This window comes from Notolepis coatsorum, assembly GCF_963971535.1.
Source record: "Notolepis coatsorum genome assembly, chromosome: 5".
Taxonomy (NCBI): domain Eukaryota; kingdom Metazoa; phylum Chordata; class Actinopteri; order Aulopiformes; family Paralepididae; genus Notolepis; species Notolepis coatsorum.
In genome coordinates, this window is record NC_140169.1 from 97,345,664 (window position 1) to 97,369,298 (window position 23,635).

Genomic DNA, 23,635 nt, shown 5'->3' on the forward strand with positions numbered 1-23,635 from the left:
AAAAGCTGACGCTGGGTGAGTGACAGTCTGACAAAAAGCAGGATATCTTCAGTGTCTTTAAACACACGAAAAACGAATAGGATCAAAGACAGTCATAAAAACTCACCCAGGCGCTGTGCGTAAAGAGAGTTGGATCAAAACGGGGCGAGCGCGTCGCCACGGGGAAACGGGTTGTCCAAGCGGAGGTCTGAGTGGTGCGCGACTGCTTGGAGTACGCGCCGGTACGAAGGGCGCATCTGGCGCGGAGGTCTGAGTGGTGCGCGACTGCTTGGAGTGCGCGCCGGTACGGAGGGCGCATCTGGCGCGGAGGTCTGAGGGGTGTGCGTCTGCTTGGAGTACGCGCCGGTACGGAGGACGCATCTGGAGTGCGTCTGAATGCGCGTCTGGGGTGAAGAGCGCGTCTGCGCGGAAGAGCGCGCCGGCTCGGAGAGACGCATCCTCCCGTAGAGTATTAGGAAGCGATGCGCGTCTGGAGTGAAGAGCGCGTCTGCTGCGCGGAGGTCTGGATGCGCGCCTGCGCGGAAGAGCGCGCCTGGCTCGGAGAGACGCATCCTCCCGTAGAGTATTAGGAAGCGATGCGCGTCTGGAGTGAAGAGCGCGTCTGCTGCGCGGAGGTCTGGATGCGCGTCTGGGCGTCTGCTGCGCGGAGGTCTGGATGCGCGTCTGGGCGTCTGCTGCGCGGAGGTCTGGATGCGCGTCAGGACGTCTGCTGCGCGGAGGTCTGAAGTGGAACACTGGGATACCTCCCGTAGAGGATTAGGGAGCATAGTAACAATGTCCCCATCCAGGCAAACGGCGACAGGTGGCCAAAGCTTGCACCCCGTCTCACGCCGGAGATAAAACAGCAGACAGAAACAGAACTCCCGTAAGAGCCTATTGACAGAGACCCTCCCGAAGGAGTTAGGTGATAGAGATATGATACGGAATGATACGGCACGACCCGACAAGGGACAGAGGGGAAGAGCCAGGTACTTAAAGCCCACAGGGGTGCTAATTAGAATACACATCAGGTGCGGGAGGTAATTGATAATCGAACAAGAAGTGTGTGTTCGGCACCAGACCAATCAAACACATAATGACAGGTAGTCCAAGGGTGTGGTTGCTGAAGAGCAAACGAACGCGAGGGTGGGGGCTAGTGAGGTGAGGAGAATGCAATTGATAAACAGAAAACTAAGGAACAGAGCGAGTAGGCTTAAAGGAACAGAGCGAGTAGGCTTAAAGGAACAGAGCGAGTAGGTGAGCAATGGACAAAACCTAACAATGTTAATTCCACTTGATGTTTTCTTTTTACCCTGGGCCTGGGGTAAGGAATGGGGGTTGTTTTCAGTTAACCTCATGTGCCTGGAGTACGAACTGGGGGCTGTTTTCTGTTACCCTGAGCCCGGGGGTTTAAATGGGAAATGGACCCATGAGGGATCATCATTTCCATCGTGTTTTGGTCATGTGTCTGAAAATAACAATAATAGAAATAGAGTAGAAAATGTCTACATCGGAGGAACGGCCCATGTTGAGCAGTTCGGGCAGAAAGTGAGAGAGGCAAGACTTGGTTTGGACATGTGCGGAGGAGGAGGGAGGTGGGGTACATCGGGAGGAGGATGCTGGAGATGAAGCTGCCAGGAGAGAGGAGGAGGGGAAGGCCCAAGAGGAGGTGTATGGACACAGTGAAGGAGGACATGCGGGCAGCGGGCGTGACGGAGGACGACGTGGATGACAGAAGCAGATGGAAACGGATGATCCGCTGTGGCGACCCCTGACGGGAAAAGCCGAAAGAAAAAGAAAGAAGAAGAAATAGAGTAGAAATAGAATTATGAGCAGCCCCAATGGTCTCAGGGAAGTTACACAATGCTACTTCTGTCAACGCATAACGGGGAACACATAGAAAACACGTGTATATGATGACACCGTCCACATCTTCTTCTTATTACTCTGGATATAAATCGATAAAATAGATAAAATAGATAATTATATATGATAATAGAACAAAACACAACTACTCAACAGATCATTGGGACTTATACACGTCTGTAAATTGGCCATTGTTACACCCTCGATAAGAAATTAATTGGCTTAGACTTACACACACATTCATTGGTTTATAAAATCTTCCTTGGTCTGACCCCTCCTTATTTGATACACCTGTTAAAATGTTCATCTACTCCTATAACACCAGAGCTGCTCACCATATCTCGCTAGATGTTTCCCCGTGTTAACACTTCCTTTGGTCAATCCTCCTTCTGATTTGCTGTTCCCAACAGTTGGAACAAGATGCAAAAGAATGAAAATGGACAAATTGATCCCCCTCACTACTTTTAAGGTTGTTTATACACACCTGCAACTGTCACCCAGCTTTTTAACTGTAAATTGCCTGTTCTGCTTCATGTCTTATATACCTTTTTTATACCTTATATACCTTATAACCATAATTAGATTATTTTGTTTTGTTCATTTCCCTTACCTCTGTGATGTATGTATCTATGAATCATATATGTCCAATAGTCATATTATCTGGATTGTTCTTTTTTGGTTTATTTATTTATAAAAAAAAATGTGTCCCCTTTTTCCAGTTTCTCTTCGAGAGGTCCTTTTGTCACTGTTGTAAATAAGAATGGGTTCTTAATTGACCTACCTGGATAAATAAAGGTTAAATAAAGGATCAAGGATCAAGCTAATCCATTCACTCCACACAACCACTACACTAGTCCTGATATAGTCCACACACATGAACACAACTCTAATGTTATATTATAACCCCCAGCAGGAGCTTTCTCTTTCTGTCATTTTGAGGCTGATTTGACACGTCAACATAGTGAGAGACAGGCCTTTACATTGTCAATGATGACAGTATGTGTGGCCTTGGACTTGTGCTAAATACTGAACACTGTGCGCTGGCATCTGGTTAATTTTCAGAGAAAGGGGACCAATGTCCACGACTGCAAACACAACATTACAAAACAGGCTGCTTCACACTGCCGCTAGGTCACTGGTCCACCCCGAACCCTCTAGCTACAGTATCTGTAGGAGGTTTCAACGTCTACTGAACCCTGTAGATATGCCCAGAGTCCAGGGCTGGACTGGGGAAATCATTCAGGATGCGAAATATAGTGCAAAATATAGCCCCAGTCAGGCCACTTTTTAAGTTTAATACTTAAATTCCTTCATTCTGGTGAATCTTTGTGCATGTGAAGCTTTTTATTTTCCATGTTGCTGTGAAGCACCTTGTGATCATATTGAGTTTAAAGTGTGCTATATAAATGAAATGTACTATTATTAGTATTATCTCCTCATTATACTATCTCTGGTTAAACTACTACATTGATCCATCTCATCATTATATATACTATCTCTGGTTAAACTACCACAGTGATCCATCTCCTCATTATATATAATATCTCTGGTTAAACTACCACAATGATCCATCTCCTCATTCTATATAATATCTCTGGTTAAACTACCACAGTGATCCATCTCCTCATTATATATAATATCTCTGGTTAAACTACCACAGTGATCCATCTCCTCATTATATATAATATCTCTGGTTAAACTACCTCAGGTGAAAACAATATTGATGACACACTAATGGAGTGGATCACAAATCACATACTGGTAAGAAGGAAGAACAATGTATATTTTAGTGATTGCGAATGAAGAACAATTTACATATTAGAGCTGGGGGACAGTAGAGGGAGCTGGGAGACACTAGAGGGAGCTGGGAGACACTAGAGGGAGCTGGGAGACACTAGAGGGAGCTGGGGGACAATAGAGGGAGCTGGGAGACACTAGAGGGAGCTGGGAGACAATAGAGGGAGCTGGGAGACACTAGAGGGAGCTGGGAGACAATAGAGGGAGCTGGGGAATACTAGAGGGAGCTGGGAGACACTAGAGGGAGCTGGGAGACAATAGAGGGAGCTGGAAGACAATAGGGGGAGCTGTGAGACACTAGAAGGAGCTGGGAGACACTAGAGGGAGCTGGGGGACAATAGAGGGAGCTGTGGAACACTAGAGGGAGCTGGGAGACAATAGAGGGAGCTGGGGGACACTAGAGGGAGCTGGGGGACTCTAGAGGGAGCTGTGAGACACTAGAAGGAGCTGGGAGACACTAGGGGGAGCTGGGGGACACTAGAGGGAGCTGGGAGACACTAGAGGGAGCTGGGAGATACTAGAGGGAGCTGGGAGACACTAGAGGGAGCTGGGAGACAATAGAGGGAGTTGGGAGACATTAGAGGGAGCTGGGAGAGAATAGAGGGAGCTGGGAGACAATAGAGGGAGCTGGGAGACACTAGAGGGAGCTGGGAGACAATAGAGGGAGCTGTGGAACACTAGAGGGAGCTGGGAGACAATAGAGGGAGCTGGGAGACAATAGAGGGAGTTGGGAGACAATAGAGGGAGCTGTGGAACACTAGAGGGAGCTGGGAGACAATAGAGGGAGCTGGAAGACAATAGAGGGAGCTGGGAGACACTAGAGGGAGCTGGGGGACAATAGAGGGAGCTGTGGAACACTAGAGGGAGCTGGGAGACACTAGAGGGAGCTGGGAGACAATAGAGGGAGCTGTGGGACAATAGAGGGAGCTGGGAGACAATAGAGGGAGCTGTGGAACACTAGAGGGAGCTGGGAGACAATAGAGGGAGCTGGGAGACAATAGAGGGAGTTGGGAGACAATAGAGGGAGCTGGGAGACAATAGAGGGAGCTGGGAGACACTAGAGGGAGCTGGGAGACACTAGAGGGAGCTGGGAGACACTAGAGGGAGCTGGGAGACAATAGAGGGAGCTGGGAGACAATAGAGGGAGCTGGGAGACACTAGAGGGAGCTGGGAGACAATAGAGGGAGCTGTGGAACACTAGAGGGAGCTGGTAGACAATAGAGGGAGCTGGGAGACAATAGAGGGAGCTGGGAGACAATAGAGGGAGCTGTGGAACACTAGAGGGAGCTGGGAGACAATAGAGGGAGCTGGAAGACAATAGGGGGAGCTGGGGGACAATAGAGGGAGCTGGGAGACACTAGAGGGAGCTGGGAGACAATAGAGGGAGCTGGGAGACAATAGAGGGAGCTGGGAGACAATAGAGGGAGCTGTGGAACACTAGAGGGAGCTGGGAGACAATAGAGGGAGCTGGAAGACAATAGAGGGAGCTGGGGGACAATAGAGGGAGCTGGGAGACACTAGAGGGAGCTGGGAGACACTAGGGGGAGCTGGGAGAAAATAGAGGGAGCTGGGAGACACTAGAGGGAGCTGGGGTACAATAGAGGGAGCTGGGAGACAATAGAGGGAGCTGGGAGACACTAGAGGGAGCTGGGAGACAATAGAGGGAGCTGGGGGACAATAGAGGGAGCTGGGAGACAATAGAGAGAGCTGGGAGACAATAGAGGGAGCTGGGAGACACTAGAGGGAGCTGGGAGACAATAGAGGGAGCTGAGGGACACTAGAGGGAGCTGGGGGACAATAGAGGGAGCTGGGAGACACTAGAGGGAGCTGGGAGACACTAGAGGGAGCTGTGGGACAATAGAGGGAGCTGAGAGACAATAGAGGGAGCTGTGGGACAATAGAGGGAGCTGGGAGACACTAGAGGGAGCTGTGGAACACTAGAGGGAGCTGGGAGACACTAGAGGGAGCTGGGAGACACTAGAGGGAGCTGTGAGACACTAGAGGGAGCTGTGAGACACTAGAGGGAGCAGTGAGAGACTAGAGGGAGCTGGGAGACAATAGAGGGAGCTGGGAGACAATAGAGGGAGCTGGGAGACACTAGAGGGAGCTGGGAGACAATAGAGGGAGCTGGGAGACAATAGAGGGAGCTGGGGGACACTAGAGGGAGCTGGGGGACTCTAGAGGGAGCTGTGAGACAATAGAGTGAGTTGGGAGACAATAGAGGGAGCTGGGAGACACTAGAGGGAGCTGGGAGACACTAGAGGGAGCTGGGAGACACTAGAGGGAGCTGGGAGACAATAGAGGGAGTTGGGAGACACTAGAGGGAGCTGGGAGACAATAGAGGGAGCTGGGAGACAATAGAGGGAGCTGGGAGACACTAGAGGGAGCTGGGAGACAATAGAGGGAGCTGTGGAACACTAGAGGGAGCTGGGAGACAATAGAGGGAGCTGGGAGACAATAGAGGGAGTTGGGAGACAATAGAGGGAGCTGTGGAACACTAGAGGGAGCTGGGAGACAATAGAGGGAGCTGGAAGACAATAGAGGGAGCTGGGAGACACTAGAGGGAGCTGGGGGACAATAGAGGGAGCTGTGGAACACTAGAGGGAGCTGGGAGACAATAGAGGGAGCTGGGAGACACTAGAGGGAGCTGGGAGACAATAGAGGGAGCTGGGAGACAATAGAGGGAGCTGGGAGACACTAGAGGGAGCTGGGAGACAATAGAGGGAGCTGTGGAACACTAGAGGGAGCTGGTAGACAATAGAGGGAGCTGGGAGACAATAGAGGGAGCTGGGAGACAATAGAGGGAGCTGTGGAACACTAGAGGGAGCTGGGAGACAATAGAGGGAGCTGGAAGACAATAGGGGGAGCTGGGGGACAATAGAGGGAGCTGGGAGACAATAGAGGGAGCTGGGAGACAATAGAGGGAGCTGTGGAACACTAGAGGGAGCTGGGAGACAATAGAGGGAGCTGGAAGACAATAGAGGGAGCTGGGAGACAATAGAGGGAGCTGGGAGACACTAGAGGGAGCTGTGGAACACTAGAGGGAGCTGGGAGACAATACATGGAGCTGGGGGACAATAGAGGGAGCTGGGGGACAATAGAAGGAGCTGGGGGACAATAGAGGGAGCTGGGAGACACTAGAGGGAGCTGGGAGACAATAGAGGGAGCTGGGGGACAATAGAGGGAGCTGGGGGACAATAGAGGGAGCTGTGAGACAATAGAGGGAGCTGGGGGACACTAGAGGGAGCTGTGGGACAATAGAGGGAGCTGGGAGACAATAGAGGGAGCTGTGGGACACTAGAGGGAGCTGTGGAACACTAGAGGGAGCTGGGAGACAATAGAGGGAGCTGGGGGACACTAGAGAGAGCTGGGAGACACTATGGGGAGCTGTGAGACAATAGAGTGAGCTGTGAGACTAGAGGGAGCTGGGAGACAATAGAGGGAGCTGGGAGACAATAGAGGAAGCTAGGAGACAATAGAGGGAGCTGTGAGACAATAGAGGGAGCTGTGAGACAATAGAAGGAGCTGGGAGACAATAGAAGGAGCTGGGAGACAATAGAGGGAGCTGGGAGACAATAGAAGGAGCTGGGGGACAATAGAGGGAGCTGGGAGACAATAGACGGAGCTGGGGGACAATAGAGGGAGCTGGGGGACAATAGAGGGAGCTAGGGGACAATAGAGGGAGCTGGGACAATAGAGGGAGCTGGGGGACAATAGAGGGAGCTGGGAGACACTAGAGGGAGCTGGGAGACACTAGAGGGAGCTGTGAGACAATAGAGGGAGCTGTGGGACAATAGAGGGAGTTGGGGGACAATAGAGGGAGCTGGGAGACAATAGAGGGAGCTGGGAGACAATAGAGGGAGCTGGGAGACACTAGAGGGAGCTGGGAGACACTAGAGGGAGCTGGGAGACAATAGAGGGAGCTGGGAGACACTAGAGGGAGCTGGGAGACACTAGAGGCAGCTGGGAGACACTAGAGGGAGCTGGGAGACAATAGAGGGAGCTGGGAGACACTAGAGGGAGCTGGGAGACACTAGAGGGAGCTGGGAGACAATAGAGGGAGCTGGGAGACACTAGAGGGAGCTTGGAGACACTAGAGAGAGCTGGGAGACACTATAGGGAGCTGGGGGACAGTAGAGGGAGCTGGGGGACAATAGAGGGAGCTGGGAGACACTAGAGGGAGCTGGGAGACAATAGAGGGAGCTGGGGGACAATAGAGGGAGCTGGGAGACACTATAGGGAGCTGGGAGACACTAGAGGGAGCTGGGGGACAATAGAGGGAGCTGGGGGACAATAGAGGGAGCTGGGAGACACTATAGGGAGCTGGGAGACACTAGAGGGAGCTGGGGGACAATAGAGGGAGCTGGGAGACACTAGAGGAAGCTGTGGGACACTAGAGGGAGCTGGCAGACACTAGAGGGAGCTGGGAGACAATAGCGGGAGCTGGGGGACAATAGAGGGAGCTGGGAGACACTAGAGGGAGCTGGGAGACACTAGAGGGAGCTGGGAGACACTAGAGGGAGCTGGGGGACAGTAGAGGGAGCTGGGAGACACTAGAGGGAGCTGGGAGACAATAGAGGGAGCTGGGAGACAATAGAGGGAGCTGGGAGACACTAGAGGGAGCTGGGAGACAATAGAGGGAGCTGTGGAACACTAGAGGGAGCTGGGAGACAATAGAGGGAGCTGGGAGACAATAGAGGGAGTTGGGAGACAATAGAGGGAGCTGTGGAACACTAGAGGGAGCTGGGAGACAATAGAGGGAGCTGGAAGACAATAGAGGGAGCTGGGAGACACTAGAGGGAGCTGGGGGACAATAGAGGGAGCTGTGGAACACTAGAGGGAGCTGGGAGACAATAGAGGGAGCTGGGAGACACTAGAGGGAGCTGGGAGACAATAGAGGGAGCTGGGAGACAATAGAGGGAGCTGGGAGACACTAGAGGGAGCTGGGAGACAATAGAGGGAGCTGTGGAACACTAGAGGGAGCTGGTAGACAATAGAGGGAGCTGAGGGACACTAGAGGGAGCTGGGGGACAGTAGAGGGAGCTGGAAGACAATAGGGGGAGCTGGGGGACACTAGAGGGAGCTGGGAGACAATAGAGAGAGCTGGGAGACAATAGAGGGAGCTGGGAGACAATAGAGGGAGCTGTGGAACACTAGAGGGAGCTGGTAGACAATAGAGGGAGCTGAGGGACACTAGAGGGAGCTGGGGGACAGTAGAGGGAGCTGGAAGACAATAGGGGGAGCTGAGGGACACTAGAGGGAGCTGGGAGACAATAGAGAGAGCTGGGAGACACTAGAGGGAGCTGGGAGACAATAGAGGGAGCTGGAAGACAATAGGGGGAGCTGGGGGACACTAGAGGGAGCTGGGAGACAATAGAGAGAGCTGGGAGACAATAGAGGGAGCTGGGAGACAATAGAGGGAGCTGTGGAACACTAGAGGGAGCTGGGAGACAATAGAGGGAGCTGGAAGACAATAGAGGGAGCTGGGAGACAATAGAGGGAGCTGGGAGACACTAGAGGGAGCTGTGGAACACTAGAGGGAGCTGGGAGACAATACATGGAGCTGGGGGACAATAGAGGGAGCTGGGGGACAATAGAAGGAGCTGGGGGACAATAGAGGGAGCTGGGAGACACTATAGGGAGCTGGGAGACACTAGAGGGAGCTGGGGGACAATAGAGGGAGCTGGGGGACAATAGAGGGAGCTGGGAGACACTATAGGGAGCTGGGAGACACTAGAGGGAGCTGGGGGACAATAGAGGGAGCTGGGAGACACTAGAGGAAGCTGTGAGACTAGAGGGAGCTGGGAGACAATAGAGGGAGCTGGGAGACAATAGAGGAAGCTAGGAGACAATAGAGGGAGCTGTGAGACAATAGAGGGAGCTGTGAGACAATAGAAGGAGCTGGGAGACAATAGAAGGAGCTGGGAGACAATAGAGGGAGCTGGGAGACAATAGAAGGAGCTGGGGGACAATAGAGGGAGCTGGGAGACAATAGACGGAGCTGGGGGACAATAGAGGGAGCTGGGGGACAATAGAGGGAGCTAGGGGACAATAGAGGGAGCTGGGACAATAGAGGGAGCTGGGGGACAATAGAGGGAGCTGGGAGACACTAGAGGGAGCTGGGAGACACTAGAGGGAGCTGTGAGACAATAGAGGGAGCTGTGGGACAATAGAGGGAGTTGGGGGACAATAGAGGGAGCTGGGAGACAATAGAGGGAGCTGGGAGACAATAGAGGGAGCTGGGAGACACTAGAGGGAGCTGGGAGACACTAGAGGGAGCTGGGAGACAATAGAGGGAGCTGGGAGACACTAGAGGGAGCTGGGAGACACTAGAGGCAGCTGGGAGACACTAGAGGGAGCTGGGAGACAATAGAGGGAGCTGGGAGACACTAGAGGGAGCTGGGAGACACTAGAGGGAGCTGGGAGACAATAGAGGGAGCTGGGAGACACTAGAGGGAGCTTGGAGACACTAGAGAGAGCTGGGAGACACTATAGGGAGCTGGGGGACAGTAGAGGGAGCTGGGGGACAATAGAGGGAGCTGGGAGACACTAGAGGGAGCTGGGAGACAATAGAGGGAGCTGGGGGACAATAGAGGGAGCTGGGAGACACTATAGGGAGCTGGGAGACACTAGAGGGAGCTGGGGGACAATAGAGGGAGCTGGGGGACAATAGAGGGAGCTGGGAGACACTATAGGGAGCTGGGAGACACTAGAGGGAGCTGGGGGACAATAGAGGGAGCTGGGAGACACTAGAGGAAGCTGTGGGACACTAGAGGGAGCTGGCAGACACTAGAGGGAGCTGGGAGACAATAGCGGGAGCTGGGGGACAATAGAGGGAGCTGGGAGACACTAGAGGGAGCTGGGAGACACTAGAGGGAGCTGGGAGACACTAGAGGGAGCTGGGGGACAGTAGAGGGAGCTGGGAGACACTAGAGGGAGCTGGGAGACAATAGAGGGAGCTGGGAGACAATAGAGGGAGCTGGGAGACACTAGAGGGAGCTGGGAGACAATAGAGGGAGCTGTGGAACACTAGAGGGAGCTGGGAGACAATAGAGGGAGCTGGGAGACAATAGAGGGAGTTGGGAGACAATAGAGGGAGCTGTGGAACACTAGAGGGAGCTGGGAGACAATAGAGGGAGCTGGAAGACAATAGAGGGAGCTGGGAGACACTAGAGGGAGCTGGGGGACAATAGAGGGAGCTGTGGAACACTAGAGGGAGCTGGGAGACAATAGAGGGAGCTGGGAGACACTAGAGGGAGCTGGGAGACAATAGAGGGAGCTGGGAGACAATAGAGGGAGCTGGGAGACACTAGAGGGAGCTGGGAGACAATAGAGGGAGCTGTGGAACACTAGAGGGAGCTGGTAGACAATAGAGGGAGCTGAGGGACACTAGAGGGAGCTGGGGGACAGTAGAGGGAGCTGGAAGACAATAGGGGGAGCTGGGGGACACTAGAGGGAGCTGGGAGACAATAGAGAGAGCTGGGAGACAATAGAGGGAGCTGGGAGACAATAGAGGGAGCTGTGGAACACTAGAGGGAGCTGGTAGACAATAGAGGGAGCTGAGGGACACTAGAGGGAGCTGGGGGACAGTAGAGGGAGCTGGAAGACAATAGGGGGAGCTGAGGGACACTAGAGGGAGCTGGGAGACAATAGAGAGAGCTGGGAGACACTAGAGGGAGCTGGGAGACAATAGAGGGAGCTGGAAGACAATAGGGGGAGCTGGGGGACACTAGAGGGAGCTGGGAGACAATAGAGAGAGCTGGGAGACAATAGAGGGAGCTGGGAGACAATAGAGGGAGCTGTGGAACACTAGAGGGAGCTGGGAGACAATAGAGGGAGCTGGAAGACAATAGAGGGAGCTGGGAGACAATAGAGGGAGCTGGGAGACACTAGAGGGAGCTGTGGAACACTAGAGGGAGCTGGGAGACAATACATGGAGCTGGGGGACAATAGAGGGAGCTGGGGGACAATAGAAGGAGCTGGGGGACAATAGAGGGAGCTGGGAGACACTAGAGGGAGCTGGGAGACAATAGAGGGAGCTGGGGGACAATAGAGGGAGCTGGGGGACAATAGAGGGAGCTGTGAGACAATAGAGGGAGCTGGGGGACACTAGAGGGAGCTGGGAGACACTAGAGGGAGCTGGGAGACAATAGAGGGAGCTGGGAGACAATAGAGGGAGCTGTGGGACAATAGAGGGAGCTGGGAGACAATAGAGGGAGCTGTGGGACACTAGAGGGAGCTGTGGAACACTAGAGGGAGCTGGGAGACAATAGAGGGAGCTGGGGGACAATAGAGGGAGCTGGGGGACACTAGAGAGAGCTGGGAGACACTATGGGGAGCTGTGAGACAATAGAGGGAGCTGGGAGACAATAGAGGAAGCTAGGAGACAATAGAGGGAGCTGTGAGACAATAGAGGGAGCTGTGAGACAATAGAAGGAGCTGGGAGACAATAGAAGGAGCTGGGAGACAATAGAGGGAGCTGGGAGACAATAGAAGGAGCTGGGGGACAATAGAGGGAGCTGGGACACAATAGAAGGAGCTGGGGGACAATAGAGGGAGCTGGGGGACAATAGAGGGAGCTAGGGGACAATAGAGGGAGCTGGGACAATAGAGGGAGCTGGGGGACAATAGAGGGAGCTGGGAGACACTAGAGGGAGCTGTGAGACAATAGAGGGAGCTGTGGGACAATAGAGGGAGTTGGGGGACAATAGAGGGAGCTGGGAGACAATAGAGGGAGCTGGGAGACAATAGAGGGAGCTGGGAGACACTAGAGGGAGCTGGGAGACACTAGAGGGAGCTGGGAGACAATAGAGGGAGCTGGGAGACACTAGAGGGAGCTGGGAGACACTAGAGGCAGCTGGGAGACGCTAGAGGGAGCTGGGAGACAATAGAGGGAGCTGGGAGACACTAGAGGGAGCTGGGAGACACTAGAGGGAGCTGGGAGACAATAGAGGGAGCTGGGGGACAATAGAGGGAGCTGGGAGACACTAGAGGGAGCTTGGAGACACTAGAGAGAGCTGGGAGACACTATAGGGAGCTGGGGGACAGTAGAGGGAGCTGGGGGACAATAGAGGGAGCTGGGAGACACTAGAGGGAGCTGGGGGACAATAGAGGGAGCTGGGGGACAATAGAGGGAGCTGGGAGACACTATAGGGAGCTGGGAGACACTAGAGGGAGCTGGGGGACAATAGAGGGAGCTGGGAGACACTAGAGGAAGCTGTGGGACACTAGAGGGAGCTGGCAGACACTAGAGGGAGCTGGGAGACAATAGCGGGAGCTGGGGGACAATAGAGGGAGCTGGGAGACACTAGAGGGAGCTGGGGGACAGTAGAGGGAGCTGGGGGACAATAGAGGGAGCTGGGAGACATTAGAGGGAGCTGGGAGACACTAGAGGGAGCTGGGAGACAATAGAGGGAGCTGGGAGACACTAGAGGGAGCTGGGAGACAGTAGAGGGAGCTGGGAGACAATAGAGGGAGCTGGGAGACAATAGAGGGAGCTGGGAGACAATAGAGGGAGCTGTGGAACACTAGAGGGAGCTGGGAGACTATAGAGGGAGCTGGGAGACAATAGAGGGAGCTGGGAGACACTAGAGGGAGCTGGGAGACACTAGAGGGAGCTGGGAGACAATAGAGGGAGCTGGGAGACAATAGAGGGAGCTGTGGAACACTAGAGGGAGCTGGGAGACAATAGAGGGAGCTGAAAGACACTAGAGGGAGCTGGGAGACAATAGAGGGAGCTGGGAGACACTAGAGGGAGCTGTGGAACACTAGAGGGAGCTGGGAGACAATACAGGGAGCTGGGGGACAGTAGAGAGAGCTGGGGGACAATAGAAGGAGCTGGGAGACACTAGAGGGAGCTGTGAGACACTAGAGGGAGCTGGGGGACACTAGAGGGAGCTGTGGAACACTAGAGGGAGCTGGGAGACAATACAGGGAGCTGGGGGACAGTAGAGAGAGCTGGGGGACAATAGAAGGAGCTGGGAGACAATAGAGGGAGCTGGGGGACAATAGAGGGAGCTGGGAGACAATAGAGGGAGCTGGGGGACAATAGAGGGAGCTGGGGGACAATAGAGGGAGCTGTGAGACAATAGAGGGAGCTGTGAGACAATAGAGGGAGCTGTGGGACAATAGAGGGAGCTGGGAGACACTAGAGGGAGCTGGGAGACACTAGAGGGAGCTGTGAGACAATAGAGCGAGCTGGGAGACAATAGAGTGGGCTGGGAGACACTAGAGGGAGCTGGGAGACAATAGAGGGAGCTGGGAGACACTAGAGGGAGCTGGGGGACAATAGAGGGAGCTGGGAGACACTAGAGGGAGCTGGGAGACACTAGAGGGAGCTGGGAGACACTAGAGGGAGCTGGGAGACACTAGAGGGAGCTGGGAGACACTAGAGGGAGCTGGGAGACACTAGAGGGAGCTGGGGGACACTAGAGGGAGCTGGGAGACACTAGATGGAGCTGGGGGACAATAGAGGGAGCTGTGAGACACTAGAGGGAGCTGGGAGACACTAGAGGGAGCTGGGAGACACTAGATGGAGCTGGGGGACAATAGAGGGAGCTGTGAGACACTAGAGGGAGCTGAGAGACACTAGAGAGAGCTGGGGGACACTAGAGGGAGCTGGGGGACAGTCGAGGGAGCTGGGGGACAATAGAGGGAGCTGGGAGACACTAGATGGACTTGGGGTGCAATAGAGGGAGCTGGGAGACAATAGAGGGAGCTGGGAGACAATAGAGGGAGCTGTGAGACAATAGCGGGAGCTGTGAGACAATAGAGGGAGCTGGGAGACACTATAGGGAGCTGGGGGACAGTAGAGGGAGCTGGGGGACAATAGAGGGAGCTGGGAGACACTAGAGGGAGCTGGGGGACAATAGAGGGAGCTGGGGGACAATAGAGGGAGCTGGGAGACACTATAGGGAGCTGGGAGACACTAGAGGGAGCTGGGGGACAATAGAGGGAGCTGGGAGACACTAGAGGAAGCTGTGGGACACTAGAGGGAGCTGGCAGACACTAGAGGGAGCTGGGAGACAATAGCGGGAGCTGGGGGACAATAGAGGGAGCTGGGAGACACTAGAGGGAGCTGGGGGACAGTAGAGGGAGCTGGGGGACAATAGAGGGAGCTGGGAGACATTAGAGGGAGCTGGGAGACACTAGAGGGAGCTGGGAGACAATAGAGGGAGCTGGGAGACACTAGAGGGAGCTGGGAGACACTAGAGGGAGCTGGGAGACACTAGAGGGAGCTGGGAGACAATAGAGGGAGCTGGGAGACAATAGAGGGAGCTGGGAGACAATAGAGGGAGCTGTGGAACACTAGAGGGAGCTGGGAGACTATAGAGGGAGCTGGGAGACAATAGAGGGAGCTGTGGAACACTAGAGGGAGCTGGGAGACAATAGAGGGAGCTGGGAGACAATAGAGGGAGCTGTGGAACACTAGAGGGAGCTGGGAGACAATAGAGGGAGCTGAAAGACACTAGAGGGAGCTGGGAGACAATAGAGGGAGCTGGGAGACACTAGAGGGAGCTGTGGAACACTAGAGGGAGCTGGGAGACAATACAGGGAGCTGGGGGACAGTAGAGAGAGCTGGGGGACAATAGAAGGAGCTGGGAGACACTAGAGGGAGCTGTGAGACACTAGAGGGAGCTGGGGGACACTAGAGGGAGCTGTGGAACACTAGAGGGAGCTGGGAGACAATACAGGGAGCTGGGGGACAGTAGAGAGAGCTGGGGGACAATAGAAGGAGCTGGGAGACAATAGAGGGAGCTGGGGGACAATAGAGGGAGCTGGGAGACAATAGAGGGAGCTGGGGGACAATAGAGGGAGCTGGGGGACAATAGAGGGAGCTGTGAGACAATAGAGGGAGCTGTGAGACAATAGAGGGAGCTGTGGGACAATAGAGGGAGCTGGGAGACACTAGAGGGAGCTGGGAGACACTAGAGGGAGCTGTGAGACAATAGAGCGAGCTGGGAGACAATAGAGTGGGCTGGGAGACACTAGAGGGAGCTGGGAGACAATAGAGGGAGCTGGGAGACACTAGAGGGAGCTGGGGGACAATAGAGGGAGCTGGGAGACACTAGAGGGAGCTGGGAGACACTAGAGGGAGCTGGGAGACACTAGAGGGAGCTGGGAGACACTAGAGGGAGCTGGGAGACACTAGAGGGAGCTGGGAGACAATAGAGGGAGCTGGGAGACACTAGAGGGAGCTGGGAGACACTAGAGGGAGCTGGGAGACACTAGATGGAGCTGGGGGACAATAGAGGGAGCTGGGAGACACTAGAGGGAGCTGTGAGACACTAGAGGGAGCTGAGAGACACTAGAGAGAGCTGGGGGACACTAGAGGGAGCTGGGGGACAGTCGAGGGAGCTGGGGGACAATAGAGGGAGCTGGGAGACACTAGATGGACTTGGGGTGCAATAGAGGGAGCTGGGAGACAATAGAGGGAGCTGTGAGACAATAGCGGGAGCTGTGAGACAATAGAGGGAGCTGGGAGACATTAGAGGGAGCTGGGAGACACTAGAGGGAGCTGGGAGACACTAGAGGGAGCTGGGTGACACTAGAGGGAGCTGGGAGACAATAGAGGGAGCTGTGAGACAATAGCGGGAGCTGTGAGACAATAGAGGGAGCTGGGAGACATTAGAGGGAGCTGGGGGACAATAGAGGGAGCTGGGGGACAATAGAGGGAGCTGTGGGACAATAGAGGGAGCTGTGAGACACTAGAGAGAGCTGGGGGACAATAGAAGGAGCTGGGGGACAGTAGAGGGAGCTGGGGGACAATAGAGGGAGCTGTGGGACAATAGAGGGAGCTGGGAGACAATAGAGGGAGCTGTGGGACAATAGAGGGATCTGTGGGACAGTAGAGGGAGCTGGGAGACACTAGAGGGAGCTGGGAGACAATAGAGGGAGCTGGGGGACAATAGTGGGAGCTAGGAGACAATAGAGGGAGCTGGGAGACAATAGAGGGAGCTGGGGGACAATAGAGGGAGCTGGGAGACAATAGAGGGAGCTGGGAGACAATAGAGGGAGCTGTGGAACACTAGAGGGAGCTGGGAGACACTAGAGGGAGCTGGGAGACACTAGAGGGAGCTGGGAGACACTAGAGGGAGCTGGGGGACAGTCGAGGGAGCTGGGGGACAATAGAGGGAGCTGGGAGACACTAGATGGAGCTGGGAGACACTAGAGGAAGCTGGGGGACAATAGAGGGAGCTGAGAGACAATAGAGGGAGCTGGGGGACAATAGAGGGAGCTGGGGGACAATAGAGGGAGCTGGGGGACAAGAGAGGGAGCTGTGAGACAATAGAGGGAGCTGGGAGACAATAGAGGGAGCTGGGAGACAATAGAGGGATTTGTGAGACAATAGAGGGAGCTGTGAGACAATAGAGGGAGCTGGGAGACAATAGAGGGAGCTGGGGGACAATAGAGGGAGCTGGGAGACACTAGAGGGAGCTGGGAGACACTAGAGGGAGCTGGGGGACAATAGAGGGAGCTGGGGGACACTAGAGGCAGCTGGGGGACAATAGAGGGAGCTGGGGGACACTAGAGGGAGCTGGGAGACAATAGAGGGAGCTGGGAGACACTAGTGGGAGCTGGGGGACACTAGAGGGAGCTGGGATACAATAGAGGGAGCTGGGGGACAATAGTGGGAGCTGGGGGACAATAGAGGGAGCTGGGAGACACTAGAGGGAGCTGGGAGACACTAGTGGGAGCTGGGAGACAATAGAGGGAGCTGGGGGACAATAGAGGGAGCTGGGAGACAATAGAGGGAGCTGTGGGACAGTAGAGGGAGCTGGGAGACACTAGTGGGAGCTGGGAGACAATAGAGGGAGCTGGGGGACAATAGAGGGAGCTGGGAGACACTAGAGGGATCTGTGGGACAGTAGAGGGAGCTGGGAGACACTAGAGGGAGCTGGGAGACAATAGAGGGAGCTGGGGGACAATAGTGGGAGCTGGGAGACAATAGAGGGAGCTGGGGGACAATAGAGGGAGCTGGGAGACAATAGAGGGAGCTGGGAGACAATAGAGGGAGCTGTGGAACACTAGAGGGAGCTGGGAGACACTAGAGGGAGCTGGGAGACACTAGAGGGAGCTGGGAGACACTAGAGGGAGCTGGGGGACAGTCGAGGGAGCTGGGGGACAATAGAGGGAGCTGGGAGACACTAGATGGAGCTGGGAGACACTAGAGGGAGCTGGGGGACAATAGAGGGAGCTAAGAGACAATAGAGGGAGCTGGGGGACAATAGAGGGAGCTGGGGGACAATAGAGGGAGCTGGGGGACAAGAGAGGGAGCTGTGAGACAATAGAGGGAGCTGGGAGACAATAGAGGGAGCTGGGAGACAATAGAGGGATTTGTGAGACAATAGAGGGAGCTGTGAGACAATAGCGGGAGCTGTGAGACAATAGAGGGAGCTACACTAGAGGGAGCTGGGAGACACTAGAGGGAGCTGGGGGACAATAGAGGGAGCTGGGGGACACTAGAGGCAGCTGGGGGACAATAGAGGGAGCTGGGAGACAATAGAGGGAGCTGGGAGACACTAGTGGGAGCTGGGGGACACTAGAGGGAGCTGGGAGACAATAGATGGAGCTGGGGGACAATAGAGGGAGCTGGGGGACAATAGAGGGAGCTGGGGGACAATAGAGGGAGCTGGGGGACAATAGAGGGAGCTGGGAGACACTAGAGGGAGCTGGGAGACACTAGTGGGAGCTGGGAGACAATAGAGGGAGCTGGGGGACACTAGAGGGAGCTGCGGGACAATAGAGGGAGCTGGGGGACTCTAGAGGGGGTTGGGAGACAATAGAGGGAGCTGGGAGACAATAGAGGGAGCTGTGAGACACTAGAGGGAGCTGGGAGACACTAGTGGGAGCTGGGAGACAATAGAGGGAGCTGGGGGACATTAGAGAAAGCTGTGAGACAATAGAGGGAGCTGGGGGACTCTAGAGGGGGTTGGGAGACAATAGAGGGAGCTGTGAGACAATAGAGGGAGCTGGGAGACAATAGAGGGAGCTGGGAGACATTAGAGGGAGCTGGGGGACACTAGAGGGAGCTGTGGGACAATAGAGGGAACTGTGGGACAATAGAGGGAGCTGGGGGACAATAGAGGGAGCTGGGGGACACTAGAGGGAGCTGGGAGACAATAGAGGGAGCTGGGAGACACTAGAGGGAGCTGGGAGACAATAGAGGGAGCTGGGAGACACTAGAGGGAGCTGGGAGACACTAGAGAGAGCTGGGGGACACTAGAGGGAGCTGGGGGACAGTCGAGGGAGCTGGGGGACAATAGAGGGAGCTGGGAGACACTAGATGGACTTGGGGTGCAATAGAGGGAGCTGGGAGACAATAGAGGGAGCTGTGAGACAATAGCGGGAGCTGTGAGACAATAGAGGGAGCTGGGAGACATTAGAGGGAGCTGGGAGACACTAGAGGGAGCTGGGAGACACTAGAGGGAGCTGGGTGACACTAGAGGGAGCTGGGAGACAATAGAGGGAGCTGTGAGACAATAGCGGGAGCTGTGAGACAATAGAGGGAGCTGGGAGACATTAGAGGGAGCTGGGGGACAATAGAGGGAGCTGGGGGACAATAGAGGGAGCTGTGGGACAATAGAGGGAGCTGTGAGACACTAGAGAGCTGGGGGACAATAGAAGGAGCTGGGGGACAGTAGAGGGAGCTGGGGGACAATAGAGGGAGCTGTGGGACAATAGAGGGAGCTGGGAGACAATAGAGGGAGCTGTGGGACAATAGAGGGATCTGTGGGACAGTAGAGGGAGCTGGGAGACACTAGAGGGAGCTGGGAGACAATAGAGGGAGCTGGGGGACAATAGTGGGAGCTAGGAGACAATAGAGGGAGCTGGGAGACAATAGAGGGAGCTGGGGGACAATAGAGGGAGCTGGGAGACAATAGAGGGAGCTGGGAGACAATAGAGGGAGCTGTGGAACACTAGAGGGAGCTGGGAGACACTAGAGGGAGCTGGGAGACACTAGAGGGAGCTGGGAGACACTAGAGGGAGCTGGGGGACAGTCGAGGGAGCTGGGGGACAATAGAGGGAGCTGGGAGACACTAGATGGAGCTGGGAGACACTAGAGGAAGCTGGGGGACAATAGAGGGAGCTGAGAGACAATAGAGGGAGCTGGGGGACAATAGAGGGAGCTGGGGGACAATAGAGGGAGCTGGGGGACAAGAGAGGGAGCTGTGAGACAATAGAGGGAGCTGGGAGACAATAGAGGGAGCTGGGAGACAATAGAGGGATTTGTGAGACAATAGAGGGAGCTGTGAGACAATAGAGGGAGCTGGGAGACAATAGAGGGAGCTGGGGGACAATAGAGGGAGCTGGGAGACACTAGAGGGAGCTGGGAGACACTAGAGGGAGCTGGGGGACAATAGAGGGAGCTGGGGGACACTAGAGGCAGCTGGGGGACAATAGAGGGAGCTGGGGGACACTAGAGGGAGCTGGGAGACAATAGAGGGAGCTGGGAGACACTAGTGGGAGCTGGGGGACACTAGAGGGAGCTGGGATACAATAGAGGGAGCTGGGGGACAATAGTGGGAGCTGGGGGACAATAGAGGGAGCTGGGAGACACTAGAGGGAGCTGGGAGACACTAGTGGGAGCTGGGAGACAATAGAGGGAGCTGGGGGACAATAGAGGGAGCTGGGAGACAATAGAGGGAGCTGTGGGACAGTAGAGGGAGCTGGGAGACACTAGTGGGAGCTGGGAGACAATAGAGGGAGCTGGGGGACAATAGAGGGAGCTGGGAGACACTAGAGGGATCTGTGGGACAGTAGAGGGAGCTGGGAGACACTAGAGGGAGCTGGGAGACAATAGAGGGAGCTGGGGGACAATAGTGGGAGCTGGGAGACAATAGAGGGAGCTGGGGGACAATAGAGGGAGCTGGGAGACAATAGAGGGAGCTGGGAGACAATAGAGGGAGCTGTGGAACACTAGAGGGAGCTGGGAGACACTAGAGGGAGCTGGGAGACACTAGAGGGAGCTGGGAGACACTAGAGGGAGCTGGGGGACAGTCGAGGGAGCTGGGGGACAATAGAGGGAGCTGGGAGACACTAGATGGAGCTGGGAGACACTAGAGGGAGCTGGGGGACAATAGAGGGAGCTGAGAGACAATAGAGGGAGCTGGGGGACAATAGAGGGAGCTGGGGGACAATAGAGGGAGCTGGGGGACAAGAGAGGGAGCTGTGAGACAATAGAGGGAGCTGGGAGACAATAGAGGGAGCTGGGAGACAATAGAGGGATTTGTGAGACAATAGAGGGAGCTGTGAGACAATAGCGGGAGCTGTGAGACAATAGAGGGAGCTACACTAGAGGGAGCTGGGAGACACTAGAGGGAGCTGGGGGACAATAGAGGGAGCTGGGGGACACTAGAGGCAGCTGGGGGACAATAGAGGGAGCTGGGAGACAATAGAGGGAGCTGGGAGACACTAGTGGGAGCTGGGGGACACTAGAGGGAGCTGGGAGACAATAGATGGAGCTGGGGGACAATAGAGGGAGCTGGGGGACAATAGAGGGAGCTGGGGGACAATAGAGGGAGCTGGGGGACAATAGAGGGAGCTGGGAGACACTAGAGGGAGCTGGGAGACACTAGTGGGAGCTGGGAGACAATAGAGGGAGCTGGGGGACACTAGAGGGAGCTGCGGGACAATAGAGGGAGCTGGGGGACTCTAGAGGGGGTTGGGAGACAATAGAGGGAGCTGGGAGACAATAGAGGGAGCTGTGAGACACTAGAGGGAGCTGGGAGACACTAGTGGGAGCTGGGAGACAATAGAGGGAGCTGGGGGACATTAGAGAAAGCTGTGAGACAATAGAGGGAGCTGGGGGACTCTAGAGGGGGTTGGGAGACAATAGAGGGAGCTGTGAGACAATAGAGGGAGCTGGGAGACAATAGAGGGAGCTGGGAGACATTAGAGGGAGCTGGGGGACACTAGAGGGAGCTGTGGGACAATAGAGGGAACTGTGGGACAATAGAGGGAGCTGGGGGACAATAGAGGGAGCTGGGGGACACTAGAGGGAGCTGGGAGACAATAGAGGGAGCTGGGAGACACTAGAGGGAGCTGGGAGACAATAGAGGGAGCTGGGAGACACTAGAGGGAGCTGGGAGACACTAGAGGGAGCTGTGGGACAGTAGAGGGAGCTGGGGGACAATAGAGGGAGCTGTGGGACAATAGAGGGAGCTGGGAGACAATAGAGGGAGCTGGGAGACACTAGAGGGAGCTGTGGGACAATAAATGGAGCTGGGAGACACTAGAGGGAGCTGGGAGACAATAGAGGGAGCTGGGAGACACTAGAGGGAGCTGGGAGACAATAGAGGGCGCTGGGGGACAATAGAGGGAGCTGGGGGACTGTAGAGGGAGCTGGGGGACAGTAGAGGGAGCTGTGAGACAATATAGGGAGCTGGGAGACAATAGAGGGAGCTGGGAGACACTAGAGGGAGCTGGGAGACAATAGAGGGAGCTGGGGGACATTAGAGAAAGCTGTGAGACAATAGAGGGAGCTGGGGGACAATAGAGGGAGCTGGGAAACACTAGATGGAGCTGTGGAACACTAGAGGGAGCTGGGAGACATTAGAGGGAGCTGGGGGACATTAGAGAAAGCTGTGAGACAATAGAGGGAGCTGGGGGACAATAGAGGGAGCTGGGGGACAATAGAGGGAGCTGGGGGACTCTAGAGGGGGCTGGGAGACAATAGAGGGAGCTGGGAGACAATAGAGGGAGCTGTGAGACAATAGAGGGAGCTGTGAGACAATAGAGGGAGCTGGGAGACAATAGAGGGAGCTGGGAGACATTAGAGGGAGCTGGGGGACATTAGAGGGAGCTGTGAGACAATAGAGGGAGCTGGGGGACACTAGAGGGAGCTGTGGGACAATAGAGGGAACTGTGGGACAATAGAGGGAGCTGGGGGACAATAGAGGGAGCTGGGGGACATTAGAGGCAGCTGGGGGACAATAGAGGGATCTGTGGGACAATAGAGGGAGCTGGGAGACACTAGAGGGAGCTGGGAGACACTAGAGGGAGCTGTGGGACAATAGAGGGAGCTGGGGGACAATAGAGGGAGCTGGGGGACACTAGAGGGAGCTGGGAGACAATAGAGGGAGCTGGGAGACACTAGAGGGAGGACGGCGTGTGCCCATCCCGTTCCCCTTGGACCCAGGCTCGTCGTCGCTCCCTAGTATTCCACGGGAGGACGGCGTGTGCCCATCCCGTTCCCCTTGGACCCAGGCTCGTCGTCTCTCCCTAGTTTTCCACGGGAGGACGGCGTGTTCCCATCCCGGTCCCCTGGGACCCCCTTTTTTCTGCGCTGCCCGTCTGCAGCATCCGAGTAGGGACGAAGAGGATCTCCGTGCCAGGCCTCCGCCGTCGGGCCCCTGTCTCCGTGCCAGGCCTCCGCCGTCGGAACCCTGTCATCCCTGTAAGCAGCTCTGGCCCTCGCCCTGTCCAAGGCCTTAACCCTGTTCTCTGTCCCTGTCTCCAGCCCGCCTCTCCGGGCCTCTGTCCCTGTCCCCCTCTCCAGTGCCCCTGGTCCTGGCCCTGACACTTAGCCCTGGTCCTTAGCCCTGGCCCTTAGCCTTAGTCCCTTAGCCTGTTCGCCTCTTAAAGGCACAGTGCCGCTTTTCCATATTTCCTTGACTCTAGTGTTTTTGTGTTTTCCCTTAAAGGGACTGTGCCGCTTTTTGTTATGTAAGAAATAAATGCCCTGTTTTGGCTTACTCTCATACCTGTCTTGTGTTGTGCGATTGGGGTCGGTTACAAACCATAACAAGTCCACTCTGTTGCCTAGATACTCTATCTACGGCCTACAACTGCCTTGTACCTACCTTAACCTATAGTCTACCCATATAATACTGTGTGATGGCCATGTACAGTGATGCTGTGTATTGCATGTATATATTTATCTATATCTGCATATATTCCTGCGTATATTCCTGTTTATATATTAGATTGGATTCAAATGTATTGTCATTATACAGCACAAGTAGGGTACAGATATAGTATATAAAAGCCA